Source organism: Taudactylus pleione, unplaced genomic scaffold, assembly GCF_031769625.1.
Source record: "Taudactylus pleione unplaced genomic scaffold, aTauple2 ptg000120l, whole genome shotgun sequence".
Classification (NCBI taxonomy): domain Eukaryota; kingdom Metazoa; phylum Chordata; class Amphibia; order Anura; family Myobatrachidae; genus Taudactylus; species Taudactylus pleione.
Window position 1 is genome coordinate 11,358,256 of NW_028284522.1, and position 23,296 is coordinate 11,381,551.

Sequence of the window (23,296 nt, forward strand, 5' to 3'; positions counted from 1 at the left end):
AGACACCCACGAGTGGGCGGGGCTTCAAGCACAGGACTGAAGGCAGTGCTCACCTTTCCTGCTCTGGACAAGCATTTTTCCAGATGCCCCAAACAATTTGAAAGGGGATTCATCAGAGAAAATAACTTTACCCCGTCCTCAGCAGTCCAATCCCTATTTGCAGAGTATCTGTCTCTCCCTGATGTTTTTCCTGGAGAGAAGTGGCTTCTTTGCTGCCCGTCCTGACACCAGGCCATCCTCCAAAAGTCTTCGTCCTGTGTCATGCCAACAGTAAAGCATCCTGAGACCATTCATGTGTGGAGTTGCTTCTCAGCCAAGGGAGTGGGATCACTCACAATTTTGCCTAAGAACACAGCCATGAATAAAGAACTTCTCCCAACCATCCAAGAACAGTTTGGTGACAAACAATACCTTTTCCAGCATGATTGAGCACCTTGCCATAAGGCAACAGTGATAACTAAGTGGTTCGGGGAACAAAACATCAACATTTTGAGTCTATGGCCAGGAAACTCCCCAGACCTTAATCTCATTGACAACTTGTGGTCAATCCTCAAGAGGCAGGTGGCCAAACAAAAACTCACAAATTTTGACAAACTCCAAGCATTGATTAGGCAAGAATTGGCGGCCATCAGTCAGTATGTGGCCCAGAATTTGATTGACAGCATGCCAGGGCGAATTGCAGAGGTCTTGACTAAAAAGGGTCAACACTGCAAATATTGACGCTTTGCATAAACTTAATATAAATGTCAATAAAAGCCTTTGACACTAATTAAATACTTGTAATTTTACTTCAGTATACCATAGGAACATCTGACAAAAAGGTCTAAAAACACTGAAGCAGCAAACTTTGTGAAAACCAATACTTGTATCATTCTCAAAACTTTTGGCCATGGCTGTATTTCACAATCAATAATCAAGATCTTCTGCCTGTATCTAATGGATTTAGGAGTCAAACGGATCTGTTTCTATGTTCACATAGTGTATAATTCACATTCAGTATAATGGATGTGTGAGCATCATTTAGGGATTTTTAATATCACTAATGCTAATGTAAGTGTCACATATAAGTTTCTCACATAAGTCTCTCACTTAGTAGTTAATATTAGGGCCGATGTTATGCCACAGTATTATTCATGTAACAGAATATATTCCTATCAGTGCCATTATTCATGGTCACTGTGTTCAGATGCTCCCTGTCTCACTGCTTCTGTCTACTGATTCAAGTGATGCCGCCACGATCACCTTGTTCAGTAGCCTGAATCTGCCTCCTAGTTATAACAGTGCCGCACCCATGGTCCATCTTTACTCTATCATATGCCGGCACTGTCCTGCTACAGATACAGTACATCTATTACAACATATTTTCATTTATTCAGGGCACATTTCTCAGACATTGCAGTTGAACACTGACGCGTGTTTCGCTGTAGCTTTTTTAAATAGATATTACAGAAAAGAGAAAAAGTGTTCCAAAGCGGGGCACTCATGGGCTATTTAATATAAAAGCATATTGCTATGGAAATATCATTACTGGTAAACCAAGAAAGAAGATAAATCTAAAAATTAACTTTTAATTAATCCATTAAAATATTAGCGAAATATAATGTGCAAAATCGTATTAACACGATTTTGCACATTATATTTCGCTAATATTTTAATTTTTAGATTTATCTTCTTTCTTGGTTTACCAGTAATGATATTTCCATAGCAGTATCCTTCCATACTGTATTGTACCACAATTGCTTAATATTAAGTACATATATATTGTGATTCAATGGGTTCATATTATTACACCCTGTCAATTCTTAATAATATATGAAATCTTATCAATTATAATGCAGTCCAATTAATCCCTAATATATGTATATTTCCACAAATGTATTAAATAATTAAATAAATCCTTATATACTATAATTATTATATTATTATTTTTTCAAACGCTTTATTACTTATATTATTCTTAACAGTTAGTGTATTTATATCCAATTATAATCCTTCATATTTATTATATACTATATGTTAAATATTTATAGCATATTTAAATTAACCAAAATCAATTAATTTCTAATTTATTATATACCTATATAATTATTATAATGTTTTCATATCCATCAATCAATAGAGTTAAAATAACTAAGAATTAGTGACTAGATACATTTGTTTCAGAAACTTCCTGTGTGTCTGCATAATAAGATATATTTGTATCAATTGGATTTTTACGGAATATAGTGCGAATACTGACATTGAATACACATAGTAAAGATATACAATCCCTGAAGTATTTAAAGGGATTTATTAACTTCAGTTAAACAAATATAAGGCTGTATATTCATATTGCTGCCTTATTAAGATGATGTGAAATAATAGCTGCTAGTTGCTGAGAACTGTGGAGTAAAAACAAGAACAATAAATTGAATAGTGGATACTCTATAAATACAGCATAGTAAAAATATAATGGGGCACAGAAACTATTTACAGCCTTTATTTTAAATTTTCACCACTGTTCTATAATTTTACTTTGCTGATTTTATTAAAAGTCATTCACTGCTGTATTAGCCACTCCCTGCTGTATTAGCCACTCTCTGCTGCATCAGCCACTTACTACTGTATCAGCCACTCTGCTGCATCAACCACTTACTACTGTATCAGCCACTCTCTGCTGCATCAGCCACTCTCTGCTGCATCAGCCACTCACTGCTGCAACAACCATAAACTACACATTAAAGAGGTGGGCGTGCAGGAGGGTGATAGGTGGTTGCCCAAATAAAGTTCTCTTTAATGCAGTCTCTCCCATTGAGCTGCTGTGTTGTCCATGACTACAGGGGATGCAGTTAATTTACCAGCGTCCAGAATGCCGGATGTTGGAATCCCGATGCTGGAAGTTCGACTTTCTACTAAAGTTAGGCATCTAAATATCGACACCTATCTTTAGCCAGACGCCGAAATCCCAACGCCCGGCATAACGAGCTAAGGTACTGTAAGCGGGGACCGTTAGCTATTAGCTGCGAGGTGGAGGGTCAGTTTTAGGCACCCCTAGGGGGAATTTAGGGTTAGGCACCGCCTGGGGACAGTTAGGGTTAGGCTAGGGGAAGGAGGGGTTAGGGTTAGGCACCACTGGGGGGGAGGCTACGGTTAGGCACCACTGGGGGGGAGGCTAGGGTCAGGCTCCCCCCCGGGAAGGTTAGGTTTAGGGTGTAGGAAGGGGGGAAAGGCACAGGGTTAGGCACAGTGGCGGCTCTAGAGGTGGGGCTGCAGCGCAGTCCAAAATTCAAATAGGGGAGCCAAACCAACTGCTTTTCGAAACACTGGCAAACATTGCCGGCCGGGACTCACTGGCAGTTTGTGTGGCTCCCCTATTTAAATTTTGGACTGCGCTGCAGCCCCACCTCTGGAACCGACACTGGTTAGGCATCACCGGGGGGGCAGTTAGGGTAAGGCTTTAACAGGTGGAGGTTAGGGTTAGATACCACTAAGGAAGGGTTAGGGGAGGGGAGGGGAGGGTTAGGGTACTTACCAGCCCCAGTCAGGATCCTGACAGTTCGGGCTTCAAGCGTCGGTATTTAGTCCGCCAGCAATACATCAGGCGGTATTACATACCGATGCCGACTACAGTGCGCTGCTCCTACATTTTCTTTGTTCCCCCTTACACACAGCGCAGGACCCTTTTTATAATACACTGTGGCTGTGCTGTGGTGAGGCAGCACAGGCAGGAAGACTAGATCAGGAATAAGCAAGTGGGGCTGGATGAAAGCATAGGTATAGTTGATGGAAGCTAATGTTAAGTGTGATGGGTTAGTTAGGATAATTGGGTTTGATTATGAGGGTGAAGGGGCTAATGCTTTCAATAGGGTTAATTAAGAAGTTTCTTTTGATTAGACTGTGGGAGTTAAGTAGGGGGTTAAGGTATATCAATAATATTAATTAAAGATGAGAGGGTTAATGGGGATGAGTGAGTCAATGATTGTAAAGCGGTTGTTATGTTTCATTAATTTTAGGCCACGGAGGCCCTATATAAAAGGAACTGAATGTTAAAATGAGGGAAGAGTAGTTAATCAAGACATCAGTTATCTATTATATGACCTGAAAATTATATTTTATTTTTAACAAATAAAGTTATTTATTATGTACAAAACGAAGTTCCTGTACAGACAATATATATACTATATATGGAGTAGTAATGGAGCTGGAAATGATTATGTATATATTATGAATTGTTACTATTTTCACCATGTTACCCCATCTATGTCTTACATTGACCAATAAAATATGTGATTAACACTAGATCAGTGGTTCCCAAACTGTGCGCTGTGGCACCCTGGGGTGCCTCGGGACACTTGCAGGGGTGACACATAACTGAGCCTAAGGATGACAGGGCAGCACAATTTACTTCACTTTACCTCTTCACATTTTGTTCCTGAATTTCTCAATAACAAACGTTTGGCTTAGGGGTGCCGTGAAAACAATGCTGTTACTCTAGGGCACCGTGATTCAAAAAAGTTTGGGAACCACTGCACTAGATTGTTATGTATTAGTTAAAGAAGAGAGATATGATTTTGGTTGTGTCACAAAATCAATGTGAATTTTGTGGTTGGAGCACAAAGGAAATATCCTGAATTCAAAATTTTGTTTCATTGAAAAATAGCATCTGATGGTTCTATATTTTCTATACAATTTGAAATCTGTAAAGAAATAGTGCAGCAAGAAAAAAAACAATAATTTAATCTGTATTTGATACCAGTATGTGTATACACTATAATATATGTTCTCCTAAAATTATAGGTTTAGAGATTCTACAATAAAATGATAAGATCCCCATAGAAGCATACCTTATGTTCAAAATTGCTGTCAGTTCTAATAAGTCAAATGACATGCTGCCCTGTGAGATATCTGGCTATAGTGTTTTACACCTATGTACAGCCACTGAATATCTTACATAACAAAATAATAATATTAAACTATGTTCCATTTTTCGTAGCCCTATACTTTCTACAAAGCTTTCATAAAACAGACATATTCGGTACCCCTATATTTTAAAGAACAAGCAGATTGTCTGGAGTCAATTTCTAGTGTTGAACTAATTGTGTTTCTATACAATGCACATAAAATAAAAAAGATAAGACTATATTACAAAAAGATCACTATTAGTCTAAAAAAAAAAAATTGCCAAGATGGCCAATGAAATTGCTGAATCTGACACACCTCCTAACTGCGAAATGTTGTTCAATAATGAAAGAACATAGGTTTAGATACAATACCATAGGCTTAGATATCAGTGAAATAATTATGTGGATATAAATCTGCAAAATGCATAGGAGTTCCAAATTAGAACAAACTGCTCATTAGATATAGATTCCATTTTATAGAATAACATTAATATGGTTTATGCTCACATTCCACCCATGTGTTCAGCAGCAAAGCTGCTTCTGAGCAAATTATACTAAACATTATTTATCCCTAACTGATTAGGTTTAGAAGATTGCCTCAGTGTGACAGATTGGAAGAAATAGAAAAGAATTTCAGATATTTCTGTCACAGGTTGAGATAATGAGCTACATTAAATAACAAGAATGATGCCTTACTTGTATAACTCAGGATCTAAACGCTTTGTAGTTGTACCTCTTGGTTACAGGGTAATTTATCCATCTTAGTTTGTTCAAACTCCAGGTGGTATGTGTAGGAAGAGCTGTTTCAGTCATTGTGAGTGAATATAAGATAAAGTTGTGAATTTTCATGCTGTTCTATAAAGCGCACATCCTCCATTATTTTTACCTTCACTGAAAAAAACTATAATAGCAAAAAAAAATATATATATATATATATATATATATATATATAATAATAATGTAAAATTGTAAAATAAAATGTGAATACAATTACCATTAAATTTTCTCTGCTTCAGTGGGCACATGCCAATGTAAGCTAAAGGCCCCCATACACGGCACAATATACGTGTCGATCCAACAGATCAGCACGATATAGGTGCTATATCCTGCCGTGTATGGGCACGATATCGTACCTGATATCGTGCTGCCCGCTCCCGCGGGATCGTAGATCGTATCCCCAGATCTTCCTGGATGTTCATCTGATCTGGGATGCGATGTACGATCCCATTCAAATGAAGGAGGGGGGAGCCGGCATATTGTGCGATCTGCGGGGACCGCACGATTGCCAGCAGTGACAGCACGATCTGTCTGCCGACTGATCGGCAGTTGCCCTACACGGTGCATCGCACCATGTATGGCCACCTTAACCCTTCAACTAGATATATGGCAGTTGTCCTTTAAGTTAATATAGCTAAATAATACTGTTGCTAAGGGTAGACGTAGTAGTTGTTGTTTTATTTTAATTTTTTATCACTATCTTTTATTTGTCTTATTTTCGCATCTATAGAGTAAAATATACTGTATTTTGTCAGACATACAAAAACATATAGCCTGTAGGTGGATCTACAGCCACAGCTAAGCCCATTAAGGGATGAAAACTTGAAGCCTTTTCTCTCTAAGCTATTTAAGAAAACTGCCTTATGGAAATCTAGGTAACAGCATGCAGAAATGTTTAGCTTTTGTCAAACTATTCGTTTTCTTGTTCATTGACCAGGTAAAGTCATAATAGCAATCCATGTTTTTGTTTTTTATGGAAACATTTGATTGTGATAATTATGATATAGTCATAACTATGCCCTGTACACACTGGGATTATATTAATAAATATGGATCTCTGTCTAGCATCATCTGGAACAAATGTATTCATTTCAAATGTATCTCCATAGACAAAATGATGTTAATACTGTGATAATTGCCCGCAGCATGTTGTTCTCTGCTCACAAGCCAAGTGAGCCTATTAACCAAATCAGAATGAGAAGATAAAGGTTTCCACCTTAAGACAGCTAATTACTGGTTTCACTTTGTACACGCCCTCTTGTAATTGTTATTACATATATTGCTTTATCAGATATTGCTACCATATGCGTTTGCACTTTTGCCTGGTCGTGAATGAGTTTTAACATTTCCATTTCCATAACCAAACTACAGTACACAACAATGCTGACATCACATTATCCCTTGCCACAGACTGACAAAGACAATAAGAAAGATCACTTGGAGGTCACAACCTTATAATTAGCCAGTGACTAATAAGCTAATTGTCCAGAGAAATAAGGAATGATCCGGTTTTATCAAAAGTTTTTGGCTTGACTCTCAACAGCTGGCTCAACTTTGGAATCCTATTTTGCACAGATATACTGGCAGTACAGACTTAGGGGTCTATTTACTAAGCAGTGTTAGGAGACAGAGTGAAAAGTGATAAGAAATTGATAAGGTGCCAGCCAATCAGCTCCTGTCATTTTTCAAACACAGCCTGTGAGATGACAGTTGGGAGCTGATTGGCTGGCACCTTATCACTTTTCACTCTAACACTGCTTAGTAAATTGACCCCTAATTGTTAATATCCAGAAATCCTTAATGTGTGGGACTAGGGTGGTGATTCTTCTTAATCTCCAAAGCAAAATCTTGCATAAATTGTATGATGGTCACTTGGAAACATTTACAATTAAGATTTTGGTGAGAAACTATGTGTGATGCATGGGAATTAATATCAAAATTGATGGTTTGACAACAGAGTGACCAGGCTGCATGAAGGTCATTATTGCTCCTCCAGTGACAACTTTATACCCCTGGGAGTGGTCATCTGCTCTGAGACTTTGACTTTGCAGGACCATTGTTGGACTGTATTCATGTTCACTCCAAATGGAATTTAAAATGAAGTCCACTACATCAGAGAAAACTATATACACTATGTTCTTCTTACTCTCTTTGCCTGAAACGGACTGCCAGAACAGATTTGTAGTGACAATGGTCTGTAATTGAAGTCTGCTAAATTCCAGAGATTTATGAAAGGAAATTGAATTAAAATTTAACTTTGGCTCCTCTATCCAGACAACAATGGCCTGGCCAAGAGTTTTGTGCAGACCTTTAAGAGAGCTATTAAGACTATGAGTAAAAAATGGTGCCGCTTCAGCACAACATTGAGAACTTTCTGTTCATATACTGCAACAAGGTACAGTCCACTACTGCCCAATACCCCACTATGCTGCTTCTACAGAGGAACTCGAGGTCTCAGTGGGACAAGGTGGAGCTGAATGTGAGTACAGTGGTACAGGATAAACAGTTCCACAGGTCTACAAATGACTCGTTTAAGATTTTGCTGATGGACAGAATGGGTTTATTTGTGATTTCAGAGCAGACAAATTACTGGGTCTTCTCCAAAACTGGACCCTTGTTATATTAACTGATCAAGTGGGAGAATTGTAGTCTTGTCAGATAATTGAGTCTGATGGATTTGTTAATTCCAATATGACCCCTAACCTCTTTAGCATGAAGGATATGACCTTAATGATGGTTCCTTTTAAACCCATTGTACTGAGTAAAATTACCCAGATAATCCAATTGAGGCTTTAACCGAACCAGTTATGGACTCAATGGACTTTCTTGCAGACAGTAACGTGCAGTGATGTCAATGGCTGGGGAGGCACACATGGAGATGGGTCTGAGTGCCGGGACCCTGTCTCACCCCCTACTCACTGTAACTCTGCTCTCACTACACTAAGCTTCAGTGTCCATTGGTTCTCCTACCTGCATGATTGTGTCTTCTCAAGCTGCTGTTGACTAAGCTTCGATCTCTAAACACTGCAGTGCACTTCCTGTTTACATGACATATCCAAGGTGTCTTTCAGTGCCTAAGGCACGCCCCCAAACTCAGAGGCATGACTCTATTAGATCTTTCTCTGTGCAGCTTACTGCCTGTGGTGTGGCCAGTGGAGGGCTGGGCGGCAGGGTGCCATGTGCCACCCGGGCCGCAGCACAATGCGGGCCACAGGCAGTCTGTGTCACTGTGACACAGCTGCTCCGCGCATTGGGGGCATTACAAGGGGGGGACTACTACTGGGGGCATTACAAGGGGGGACTACTACTGGGGGCACTACAAGGGGGGGACTACTACTGGGGGCACTACAAGGGGGGACTACTACTGAGGGCACTACAAGGGGGATTACTACTGGGGGCATTACAAGGGGGGATTACTACTGGGGCATTACAAGGGGGAGGACTACTACTAGGGGCACAACAAGGGGGGGATTACTACTGGGGGCATTACAAGGGGGGGACTACTACTGGGGGCATTACAAGGGGGGACTACTACTGGGGGCACTACAAGGGGGAAGCAATCGGGAAGCCGGCTGCCTAAATACCGACAGCCGGCTTCCCGACTGTCTTATCCCGGCATGGGTGAAATGCCGGGTGTCTAGATGTAGATGCCCTCATTTCCCAGATGCCGGGAGACCGGCGCCCGGCATCACGATCGTAGTGATGCCGGGTGCCACAAGCGGACAGCCGTGGGGGGGAGTGTTAGGTTTAGGGCTCCCGGGGGGGACTTAGGGTTAGGCACCCCCCCGGGAGGGTTAGGGTTAGGCTAGGGGGAGGGAGGGTTGGGGTTAGGCACCCCCGGGGGGGAATTAGGGTTAGGCACCCCACCGGTGGACTTAGGTTTAGGCAGCGGGGAAGGGGGTGGTTAGGGTTAGGCACTTAGAGGGGGGATTAGGGTTAGGCACTTGGGGGGGTAGTTAGGGTTAGGCACCCCTAAGGAGGGTTAGGGTTAGGGAGGTTAGGTTAGTCTATACTTACCTATACAAGATCGGAATTTCCAGCGCTGTCGGGCTTCCGCTGCTTCGAACTCTGCTCCTGTCGGGCTGCCGCTGACGGGAATCGACGGTATATCATTATTATTCTAACAATTTCTATATCAAATCTGAAGAGTGTGACCAGTGAGGCCCTGCCTACCTTGACTTGCATGTTTCTGCTTGCAGAAGTAAAAACATCAATAGAGACTCACTATCCTGCACCTAACAAGGAGACCTGGAAACTTCTGCCAGAGGCCCGAGTCTTTCTACTACGTTATCCAGATAGAGTACAGAAGACTCCATTAAGTATGGACTTTTTTAGTATTGATGTTTCTTTTATTTTGTTATGTTGAGTGACTACTAAATCTATGATGGGAGGAGTGTGGTGTTTATAGCGCTATATGTTTTCGACTGTCTGGCAGATGTATACACTGGAATTTGCTGCCTGTCACTTCCTGGCTCTTGTTATGTACAGTATTTGTCTGTTGATAAGTTACATTGTTCTTACATGCTGTTACCCAGTAAAGAAGCACACCGAGTTTGCTCCAATCTGAGCATATTGCCATATATTCAAACATACTCTTACGGATGTAACATTGTTCTGTATGTATGTAAGCAACCTTATTTTATGGTGCAACCTCCAAGTATGCATGAACATCTCAATTTACACTCATATAGCTTTTCTGGTTACAGCTAGAGCAAAAAAGTGGTCAGTGCAAGAGGGCCAAAGACAATAAGCTCATTTTGTTTCTGTTATTTTTTGCAGGTAAAGTTTATTTTTAAATTTCAGATGTCTTTAACTTATTGCCTGATACATGCCAACCTGCAACTTTTACACTCTGCAGAACCATGGGTTTAGTATGTATGCCGACCCATTGGGGATATTCTGTACAATACCTATTATTGTACAGTGTGGACATTTTTGTTTTTGAATGGCATGGGTGTAGAGTAAATAAAAAAAGGTGAGGGGCTCGTGCTGGCTCTTGTTTAAGTTTTTGATATTCTAATAAAGGCAGAAGCTGCACAATTGACACTACAGCTGGTAGGAACCTAAGACAAGAAGAGTATGGTGGAGATCCATGTGATAACAGGAGCACTGGGAACATGTATATTATGAGGGATCCAAGCAATAATCTTGTACACAAGTCTACTAGATTCATAAAACACCTTTGCCAGGCAACAAAATTAGACACAATTCTCATATCAAAACAGATAGCCCACTGGTGTTGGGGAAATGCCAAAGACACTGCATGCAAATATAATTGTGCTAGACATGTGGTGGTGTTTGCACTTGTGGTCAAGGAGGGCGGGTCAGTACAAGACACCTCACTGAACCAAATGCACTATCTTACACTGAACTTAAACTGATTATGCAGCATCCAAGTACTGGTGCCAGGTACAAACACAAGTGGGTATGGGGTCATTTGAGTAAATAGGGTTCTTACTCAGGTACATGTTTTTACTAGCATTAAAAATATTAGTAAAGTATTGTGAATACCAGCAGGCAAGATAAAGCAATACTTTAAGTAAAATCCGATGGTTGACAGCTCCTTCACTAAAAATGCCAGACTAATATTTGTCACAGTATCTATTTTGAAAGTGTTCCATGATATAACGATATAAATAATGATATGATATACAAAGGAGAAACAAACATAAATAGGGGTCACATCATATATGTAAACACCAGTCACCATATACAATAAGAGGTGAAAGCCGAGGAGATAATGTCTGGTGAATAGGGACTATCAAATATTAAAACTAAGATACAGACTGTAGATCCTTTTATCTGCTAGAGACAAATTTTAAAGGAGAGTTTAAATAGAAAACTTTCCACAGATATAATTACATTCCCCAAAAATATATGCAGCTATATTGGTATATAATACTGAAAAAAAAAAAAATACTTGAACTGTTGTTTTCGCCTGATGATGTATACAGCAATGTCCCTTTAATATAGCGAGCGGGTTGTGAGTGTAATGCATTCATTCAGATGCTATCTCCATCTTTTAATGATGTCGAATCAGAATATAAACACCTCATAAATCTTCCACTAGACAAGAGCTGGAGTGGATCTCTTAATATACAGCAATTTTTGCATTTTGATTGGCTGACCTACAAGTTAGCCAAAATATAAGCATTTGGGATGGGATGTGACCATGCCAAACAACTAGAACAGCATATTGAAAAGGTCAGCAATTTCCCATAAACTGCTATCACTTGTCTTAGACAATACATAATGCATTAGAAACAACTGCAAGGTTACAGCCAGATAACAGAGCACTGAATGTGAACAGGAATTTTTCTGAGAGGTGCTTGGGAGAACCCATTAAAATAATTAGGTGGTTTACATAAGCGACATGGAAAGGCACTTCATTTAAAGTACTGTCAAATAAAAATGTTGAACTTATTAGTGTTGGGTACAGAGAAACCAAAATGTAGAAAATTTAATATGTAATAATATTATAATAATAATATGTACTGTACATGTATACAGTGCCGACGATACCATTAGACAGCTTTAGGCAGCTGCCTAAGGGCGCCGACCCCTAGAGGGCGCCACATAGTCCTCCTTGCAAATCCTTCACTTACAATGGCATTGGCGGTGGCTGCAGGTCTTATCAGCCACATCGCTGCTGTGCCCGACCAGTTGGGTAGATAGGGGGGTGCAGGGGGAGTGACCTGTTGATAACTTTGTACAAATGGCACCCACATTAAAGTTGGGTGAGGGTTAACAGATAGACAGTAAAAAGGTAGACAATGTCTAGATAGACACCAGATGTTAGAGAATCAATAGATCAACTTGGACAAAAGGTCGACACACTAAAGGTCGACATGTAAGAAGGTCAACCTGTACAAATGGTTGACATGGTCAAAAGGTCGACATTAAAATGGTCGACACATTATTATTATTTTTAGCCCTAATCTTCACCCTAACCCTCCCTCCTGGTGCCTAACCCTAACCATTGGGGTAGGTGCCTGACCCTAACCATCCCTTTTATTTCCTAACCCTAACCCTCCCTCCTGGTGCCTAACCCTAACCATCAGGGTAGGTGCCTGACTCTAACCATCCCTTTTATTTCCTAACCCTAACCCTCCCTCCTGGTGCCTAACCCTAACCATCAGGGTAGGTGCCTGACTCTAACCATCCCTTTTATTTCCTAACCCTAACCCTCCGGTAAGTGCCTAACCCTAACCCTCCCTTCTGGTGCCTAACCTTAACTGTCTGGGTAAGTGCCTAACCCTAACCCTCCGGTAAGTGCCTAACCCTCCGGTAAGTGCCTAACCCTAACCCTCGGGTAAGTGCCTAAACCTAACAAACAAAAAAAAATCATGTGTCAACCATTTTTGTGGCGACAATTTTCATGTCGACATTTTTACCCTGTTGCCAATTTCTACATGTCGACCTTCTTACATGTTTACCTTTAGTGTGTTGACCTTTTGTCCCAGTCGACCTATTGACTGTCTAACATCTGGTGTCTATCTAGACATTGACTAGTGTGTTGACCTTTTTACTGTCTATCTATAGTCCGGCACACCTTAAAGTTGCCTGTGTGAAAATGTTGGTTATCTTCTCCCTGATGAAGCCCAGCACTGTTGGCTGGTTTATCTTCTCCCTGATGAAGCCCAGCACTTTAGCGTTAAAACTAAATAAAACAGCATATCATATATATACCAGTTTCATCATCAGAATGTATCAGCGGTGGATAACATTAGCGGCCGCTCATTGGCTGGGACCCACGTGGAGGAGCCGCTCATTGGCTAAGCCCACGTGGGTCCCAGCCAATGAACGGCCGCTAATGTTAGCCGCCGCTCATTGGCCGGCGGCCCGGGACTGATGTCAACTCGTTCCCACGAGCAGACATTAGCACAGTGTAACAGCATGCAAAAGCATGTTGTTACACTGTATCCGGGGCACATATTGGATTTCTGCGGAGAACATCGAGGGATATAAAGGTGAGTATTGGCTCTTTTTTTACAGGAAATTCATTGGGATACTTTACATTGACAAGGGGACATGAACATCTGGAAACAGGTGAGTATGTGTAAGTGTGTTTATGGATGCAATAAAGCTTTATTTTCACGGTGTGTTGTGTGTTTTATTAACCATTTCTTTACAGGTGAACTACAGGTACCAGTGGGCCCTTAATGCTCCGCATGCTGGTACTTGTGGTTCTCCAAGTACCAGCATGCGGGGGAGGCTTGCTGGGACCTGTAGTTCCATTGTAAAGACAATAATGAAAAATCTAATTTTTATACAACACCTAAAACTATCAACCCGCCACCCATCACCCAGGGGTGGTGGGGATAGCCCCGGGCTATCAGCCTAGGCCAGGGTGACCCCTTTATTGGGGGGGTCCCCAACCCCCCAGGGATCCCTGGCCTGTGCTGACTAGAGGTCAGGGCTGATGCTGCGGCTGGGAGGCCCGGTGAAAGGGCAATGCTGGCTGTGGCATCAGTCCCCCGTTAGAAAGGTCTGTCCCTGCTGCCTTGTGCTGGTTCTTAAATTACAGTGGAACCCTAAACATTTTTTTCCCTGTAATGTTAAGAACCAGGACTAGCTGGCATGTCCGGGGCTGGCTATTGTTTTGGGGGGGGGGAACTCGCATCATTTTTTTTTAAAAGTTTACCCCTTTATTACTGGCCCAACACAAGCAGCTTACACATATATCACTGATATGTGCATGCTGTTTGCTCTGGCGAGTTTAAATGATAAAAACATACCAGCCTGGGTGAAGCGACCTTTATGAAAGTGTGGTTAACTCCGATTGGGAAAGTTTGCATCAATTCAACAAACTTTAATTTCTGGGTAAACTGGTGGGGCAGACTTTGGGTACCCCCTGGAGTATTTTTCTCTTTGTTTAGTTATTTTTAGTTCATGTTTTCCAAAGTTAAACCCCTATTTCAAAGTTTTTATTTGGTGTGTACTTAGTTTTTTTTTGTGCAATTTGCGTCAGGGGGTGTACAAAGGGTGCAGGGTGGTTGCTATAACTCTGCACCCCCAAACTCCAATTCAGTTTTTTAGTGCAGCACCTATTCATAGGCAAATCTACTTCGCAGATTACATTGCATTGTCTTTATGTAGCGGCGAAAAGTCAATGTAATTGAATCTGTGTTAAAATGCTAACGGCCAAACAGTTTTGCAAAATCCCAAAATTCAAACCTTAAAAAATACGGAACTCGTAGTTTCATTGGAGTCTCCCTGTGGTGTCGAGTTTCTTTTCAAAGCCACCAGACCAAAAAACAAAACAAACACTTTTTGCAACCACCTATTCAGTGTTGCTAAGTTTTCCTCTTTTGTTACATAACACTTTGCACACCTACAAAAAGGCAGATAACTTCACATTTGAATAAATAAAATCAGGCGAAAAACAGGTCAGCCCAAAATTATTTTGTGTTAAAAAGCACTTTACAACCAAAATAGAATAGGCCCAAAAGTAACTAAACTAACGGCCCTAAGTTATCAAGCAAAAAGCGCAAAACATTAACAAATAACACACTTCCTCTGACATGCCAGTTAAGTTCGGATTGGCTGATACATTCTCACCGTTCACTTTTAATACCAACCATGCTAAAATGCATCAACAATTGTGCTTGGCTAGGCCTTTAATTTTAGGCATCAAAAAACCACTACCACTGTACATTGTGCAAAATTTAATTTTACAACATTTCACATCAACATATGTTTCATATGTTTTTGCAATTTTTTCACACATATGAATAATACATACAAATTTGTTCAAAAAAATATCAAATTGAAAAAAATGCCATTTACAAACAGACAAAAAAAAATCAACACAACAAAGTCGGTAATTTGAACACACTCACCAACATCCCATAGTTGCAAACACAGACCAAACAAACTTTAAGACGCCTTAGTCTTAAATACACATGTATCCCAATTTGAAACATAAATATTATAACAGTATTCTGAATAAAACTAAACAAAAAACATGTTTTTTTTAGGCCACAAACCTTAACGTAGCCACATTTGCACATGTATATGTTTCTGGACTTTTGTTTGCATAAAAAGAATGCCTTAAAGTGTTTAAAAAGTTTAAGTTTGATTTAAAAAACAATTAATGATCCTATCTAGATGTACCCCTGCCACCATAGCCAGTTTGGGTACCACCTCTGATACGGAGGATGCGTCGTGGTAGTGTGTTTACCGGTGTGGCACTGTGTGAGGTTGTGCTTGAAGTGATGCTGGGTGCTGCCTCAGGTAAGCGATTTACTATTTGCTTACCTAGATTTTGTAACATTGCAGTAAATTCACGTTGTGCCGAATTTTGCTGCTCAATTACTCTTATCAATTGCTCAGTAAAGCGATTCTGAGTTTCATATTTTTGAAGATTTGATTGCTCAAAACGTAAAATGGATTCACATATAGATTCCATTGCATTGGATTGCCGGGTGATTTCCTGCCTAAGAATTTGCATACTTTTATTATGCCTGTGTCCAATTCTGGTGATAGTGGTGTTTTGACTCACGTGTTGTAAGTCAGTCAATTTGTTTCTGCTGTAATGCAGCCATTTCAAACCAGTAGTTATCATGTGGGTGGAGGGGTGTTGAACTAGCTGGCAAGAGTGTTGGAGAAGATGGTCCAAGTGGTGTGTTAGGCATTTGGGGTGTATGGTATTTCAGTGAGGGTTACAAATTCCTCATCTTCTTCTTGCTGTCCTTCTTCTTGTAGGCTTTGGTCTCCCAAACATAATGCTTCTGGAATCCCTGCCATATCCGTGGAATCTGCAAGACAGTATTGTGTAATTTTAATTTCTGGATATTTTTCAAAACATTTAAAGAGGCTACAGACATGATGTACTGTTTTTGATAATCCTTTATAAAAATAAAAACTGGCAGACTTTAACCAGATACCCGGCCTAGTTTGTGAAAAAATTCTACTTAGCACCATAAAAGCTAGCCTGTCTTTTAACATTAAAAAATGTTGAGTTTGTTAAAAATAACCAGAACAATTTAAAAACACCTTCTATGTCCAAACTCAGCTTATTATCTAAGGCCAAACAAATGATGTTCAATGTTACTAATGTAACATTGTGTAAACACAGAAACAACCTTGATTAAAAAAGACAAGTTATGTTGACATCATAAACTGACATTAGTTTCCCTAAACTGCATAAAAAATTAACTCATGTTAAATTGTAATTTGATAAAAAAGGAAACATATTTGCACAACATTGATAAGGACATATCCCTATTTGACAAAGAATGTAACAATATGATTAAATTGGGATACGTTTAGGAAGTCGGCGGCCGCAATCCCGGCTGCCAGGCGCCCGGCATCCCGATCGAAGGGATTCCGGGTGCCGTGAGCGGACAGCCACGGGGGGGTGGGTTAGGTTTAGGGCATCCGTGGGGGAATTAGTGTTAAGTACCCCCCCGGGAGGGTTAGGGTTAGGCTAGGGGGAGGAAGGGTTAGGGTTAGGCACCCCCGTGGTGGACTTAGGGTTAGGCACCCCCTCGGGGGACTTAGGTTTAGGCAGCAGAGAAGTGGAGGTTAGGGTTAGGCACTTGGGGGAGGAGGTTAGGGTTAGGCACCCCTAAGGAGGGTTAGGGTTAGGGGGGTTGGTTAGGTTAGTTTATACTTAACTTAAGGATGATCGGGATTTCCAGCGCTGTCGGGCTTCCGCTGCCGGGCTCTGTTGTTTTGTCGGGCTGCCGCAGCCGGGGATCGTACTGCCGGTCATGAGGCAGCTGGGATCCCATACCGAATGTGATTAAATTGTATTAGCCAACAGACAAATAACAAAATGAAGAGACCCAAACAATATATTGAAGACTGCAATTCTTGATCCAAAAAATAAATAAATAAATAAATTATTGTTTAGGTTTATGAAGAAGAAAGAATCACACACTCACCATCCATATGGTGGGACAAATGACCAGATGCACTTGTTTCAGGGCACAAAATTGTGGCTTCAACTGGTGATGTTGTTAGAGTGTCCCTGGGCAAAGATCGAGATGGCCTTTTCTTTGCTGGTTGGTGTGATGGGTCTACAAAGCATAGTGTATTGTCATATTTGAAATTTGCATTTCTCTTTTCAAAACACTATACTCTCCAAAATTAACTTACCTGTCTCCTCTGAGTCTGGATCTTGCTGTTGCCTGCTACTTTTTCTTGCAGTTGCTGTTGCTTTATGTGTGTTTAAAAAATACATTAGTCATGTTTATTTTTAATTAGTAATATATGCCATATTGTCTACCTTTGGTTTTGCATAAGCTTCAAAGTTCAATGGTATGTTTCTGACAGATCACATTTACTTTGACATTTTCTGCTTTTGATTTTCTATCATAATTAACCGGTTTATAAAACTTCATTCATGGTCAAAACATTTTGTATAAAAATTGAACAATCTAAAGACAAACCTGGAAACCTAGAAACAGTTTTTACAAAGTTGGTTTTACATATTGTTGTTGTAACTCTGGCCCGTATTCAATTTTGAGCGAAAAGACGAGATGGGCGATAAAGTTTCGGCGATGACGTCATTTTACCAGACGGAAAAGTATCGCCGTATTCAAACACTTTCTGCCTAAGCGGAAAGTCACTGCAATGTAATAGGCGGAAAAGTATCGCCTATGAATAGCAAGCGGCAAAAAGTGCAGAATTGGGGTTTTGGGGTGCAACATTGCGGGAACCCTGTGCAGCCTTTAGACAGTCCCCCAAAGGTAAACTGCATCTAAAAAATAGAAAAAACACTTATGGACACCCCAAAAAATCACTTTGAATTTCAGGGCGCTAAAAAACAATGTAAAGGGACAAACCAAAAAACTAGTGAACTTGACTCTGGGGGGGGTCCCCAAGTATACCCCATGTGTTTTTTTCATTGCAGGGGCTTGCAGCAGGTGGATTTTTCACAGTTTTTTCAACTTCACTTTAGCAACTTTAAAATATGCTGAACCCCATTTTCAAGTACCCCAAATTTGCTGGGTTAAGTTATTTTAAACCCCAAAAAATACTATTCTGCACCACTTATACAAAAACGCTATTTAGAAGCTAATGAGCACGTAAAAAAGAACAAATACCTTCAGCAAGCCAAATTGGGGGGTACCATAGCTAACACCCATGTCAGAGCATCTTTTGGGGGGGGTGAGACTGATTCCCACCAAATTGGACAGTACTTTCTGCTTGTTAAAATTTCGCTGGGTCCCATTTTCGCATACTATAAAATTGAATATGGGGATACTCGGGTACGCACGCAATACTTTTCCGCCTACAAAACACGCGATGTAGGCGAAAAGTCTGGGAAGCGGAAAAGTATTGCGGGTCCGCACAGTTCGAATACGGCTCAATAATGGATAAGACTTTACGCCAGGCTTTGGGTTTAAAAATAAAAATGCAGATTTGGGGTTTATGGGTGTAAGGTAAAAATAAAAAACATGCAGCCTTTATTAAGTCCCCTTAGGATAAACTGTGTTAATAAAAATAAAAAAAAAACATCTGGAACCCCCAAAAAATGTTGTTTAAAAATATAGAAAAAAAAAAACATAAAAATAAAGAAACAAAAAACTTACTAGTTTGGCCAGGGGCTTTTGTGTCCCTGACATAGCTTCTTTGAACCACTTCTGGAGGAATGAGAGCTTTTAGTAGCTCCTCATACTCCGCATATGAGGCGACATAAGGCGATCCACCACCAGTAGCTTCGGCAGCCTTCATTTCATCAGACATTTTAGACTTAACATGACGTTTTATGTCTGAAAAACGTTTCTTACGATGGCCCTCATCCCTCTTGGTAGGGCGAACCGCATTCACAGCTGCAACCACACCAGACCAAATAGCAGTTTTGCGACGAGCAGAGGTGCTTGAAGCTTTAGGGCCAAACAATAGATGCTGGTGTTTCATCACTTCAGTGACAAGTGCCAGGTTCTGGTCATAACTAAACCTGACATTATGACCACTTTTGGTCTTTCCCTTTTGGGGGGCTGCCACCTCACTCTCCGCACTGGAGCTCACATGGGCCTCTGCTGCAGACAGCAACTGACCCTCAATCTGGCCCTGGCTCTCATGTCCCCAGACATCAGACAACAAATACTAATACAAACAACAGAGAAAAAAAGCAAAAAAGCTAATTAAGGACCAAAAAAAAAAATATGAACAAATTATCCAGAAACAAGTCAACAACTACAAATCTACTCACTGTCCCTCACTCTTCAAACTCCTAACAACAACCCACGAGGTTGCTGCGTTTACAGGGCAAATTATAGGCTTAGTCATCAATGAAACACAGGACACCTGTTCATCCACTCAATTTTAATTAAAACCGCGTGTATACAATGAGAATGGTGCATTCTGGGTTTAAAACTAATAAAATTACCAGGGCCTGGACAAATGAAAGCAAAACATCCGATTTAGTGCTAGCCAATAAATAAACACAGGAGGGATAACTCGCTCGAGCTTGCTTACAAATCACCCGACAATCTCGACCTACATCACCATTGTCAAACTCGTATAGCCTCAAATCGCCTGTTGGTAAATTTTGTTAAAAAAAAGGGATTAAATCACCCGAATTTGGGTGAGTTCCAGCGAGATAAATCACTTTGAAAATCGGGACCATCTCGAATCTTAGTAAATTTACCCCCAAATGTTAATTAAACAATGAGAATAGACCAATAGAAGAAATCCATTAAGTTTTTCACTGTGCTGAGCACCAAGCAAATTTTAGTACATCTTCAGTATTCACTTGAATATATCACTACAAAAAAGCACCAGGAGCTGAAGTAGTGATACTTGTATTTATTACTTGTAAGTCATCTATAGTTTTATTTATTTCACACTACTTAAGCTTAAACTATACAATAAATAAAGGCGCTGACAACTGATTAGATTGGAAAAAAGAGCCAAATTTATTTAATCAAATTAGAAATTGAATTGCAATTGAATTAAGCATTGTGGCGAAAAAGCAGTGCTACCTTGGCTACAGCCCATATAAAGATTTAATTACTAAAATGGGGGTGGGGTTCCACCCCGTGCGTAAACCCATCTTGGCTAGTACCACCTCTCCTTAACTAGCACATTGCTGATCCCTCCACATGATGGTGGATGGAGACCTGGTACTCCCCTAAAGTAGTGACCGACTTTTCTCTCTCAAAGGGGAAATGCTAGCTAAGCTCTTCTGCAATAAATTGAGTCACGGAGGAGCACTGCTTTCCGCCAGGTGCACCTGTCCTGTTGAATAAACATAATAATACATTCCAACGATAATAATTGGTTTCAAACCAATTTCCCAAATTTTGGGTGAGTCGGAGGGATCACAAACTGGAAAGAGGAAGCTGACTCCTCCTACAGCCTTAATATAAACTAACAAGGACCGCCTACACTGAACCACTGATAGATTAACCAATTATGATTGCTATCACACAATAGTCACTTACAAAATATCAACAAAAAACAGCTCTAAGTCTAACCAGTACTGCTATAATAAAACACGGGGTGCTTATATCCTCTCAAACTTATGCCAGCTTTCGAGTAATTTATTATCTACTTACATTTATTATGAGAATAGGCTGCTGCAATTTTATAAAATATGGATTGAGTGCTATCAGCTGGAGGTGTCAGTACTCAATAAGCCAATTAAAAGGGGTTATTGACAATGCATACAAGGGTTGTATGCAGTGCATGTGTGCTGGTTTTCATCATATTCATCATGGGCAGGGTATCTTCATGTACAGGTTATTTTATTACAGGGAATGTATACAAGGGCAGTATGCCTGTGTGCTGGCGTGCATCATTCTCATCCTGGGCAGGGTACCTCCATGTACAGGGGATTATATTACAGGGAATGTATACAAGGGCAGTATGTCTGTGTGCTGGATTGTATCATTCTCATCCTGGAGCAGGGTACCTCCATGTACAGGGGATTATATTACAGGGAATATATACAAGGGCAGTATGTCTGTGTGCTGGTGTGTATCATTCTCATCCTGGGTAGGGTACCTCCATGTACAGGGGATTATATTACAGGGAATGCATACAAGGGCAGTATGCCTGTGTGCTGGTGTCTATCATTCTCATCTTGGGCAGGGTACCTCCATGTACAGGGGATTATATTATAGTGAATGTATACAAGGGCAGTATGCCTGTGTGCTGGTTTGTATCATTCTCATCCTGGGCAGGGTACCTCCATGTACAGGGGAGTATATTACACTGATTGTATACAATGGCAGTATGCGGTGAGGCTCCGCCCCATTTTCAGTTGGCTCCACCCCCTTATCTGAAGCCACGCCCCTTTTGTGGGCGCGCGCGCCTTCGGTGAACGCCCTGTCCCTCCTTCCCATTATATAAAGTTGGGAGATATATGTATAAAAGGGCAGTATGTCTGTGTGCTGGATTGTATCATTCTCATCCCGGAGCAGGGTACCTCCATGTATAGGGGATTATATTACAGGGAATGTATACAAGGGCAGTATGTCTGTGTGCTGGTGTGTATCATTCTCATCCCGGAGCAGGGTACCTCCATGTATAGGGGATTATATTACAGGGAATATATACAAGGGCAGTATGTCTGTGTGCTGGTGTGTATCATTCTCATCCGGAGCAGGGTAACTCCATGTATAGGGGATTATATTACAGGAATTGTATGCAAGGGCAGTATGTCTGTGTGCTGGTTTGTATCATTCTCATCCTGGGCAGGGTACCTCCATGTACAGGGGATTATATTACAGGGAATGTATACAAGGGCAGTATGTCTGTGTGCTGGTGTGTATCATTCTCATCCTGGGCAGGATACCTCCATGTACAGGGGATTATATTACAGGGATTGTATACAAGGGCAGTATGTCTGTGTGCTGGTGTGTATCATTCTCATCCTGGGCAGGGTACCTCCATGTACAGGGGATTATATTACAGGGAATGTATACAAGGGCAGTATGTCTGTGTGCTGGATTGTATCATTCTCATCCCGGAGCAGGGTACCTCCATGTATAGGGGATTATATTACAGGGAATGTATACAAGGGCAGTATGTCTGTGTGCTGGTGTGTATCATTCTCATCCCGGAGCAGGGTACCTCCATGTATAGGGGATTACATTACAGGGATTGTATACAAGGGCAGTTTGTCTGTGTGCTGGTTTGTATCATTCTCATTCTGGGCAGGATACCTCCATGTACAGGGGATTATATTACAGGGATTGTATACAAGGGCAGTATGCCTGTGTGCTGCTGTGTATCACTCTCATCCTGGGCAGGGTACCTCCATGTACAGGGGATTATATTACAGGGAATGTATACAAGGGCAGTATGTCTGTGTGCTGGTTTGTATCATTCTCTTTCTGGGCAGGATACCTCCATTTACAGGGGATTATATTACAGGGAATGTATACAAGGGCAGTATGTCTGTGTGCTGGTGTGTATCATTCTCATCCTGGGCAGGGTACCTCCATGTACAGGGGATTATATTACAGGGAATGTATACAAGGGCAGTATGTCTGTGTGCTGGTTTGTATCATTCTCATCCTGGGCAGGGTACCTCCATGTACAGGGGATTATATTACAGGGAATGTATACAAGGGCAGTATGTCTGTGTGCTGGTGTGTATCATTCTCATCCTGGGCAGGGTACCTCCATGTACAGGGGATTATATTACAGGGAATGTATACAAGGGCAGTATGTCT

General features: G+C 40.9%; 1 protein-coding gene across 2 annotated transcripts in view; it reads left to right on the forward strand.

Moving 5' to 3' along the window:
* Positions 1 to 10,582, forward strand: part of LOC148524224 (uncharacterized) — a 182,376-nt gene extending 171,794 nt beyond the window's left edge. For both annotated transcript variants that reach the window (XR_015878378.1, XR_015878379.1), the window contains exon 4: positions 9,857 to 10,582. The gene's annotated coding sequence lies outside the window, so the exon portion shown is untranslated. The remainder of the gene's footprint in view (positions 1 to 9,856) is intronic.
* The last annotated feature ends 12,714 nt before the right edge of the window (positions 10,583 to 23,296 follow it).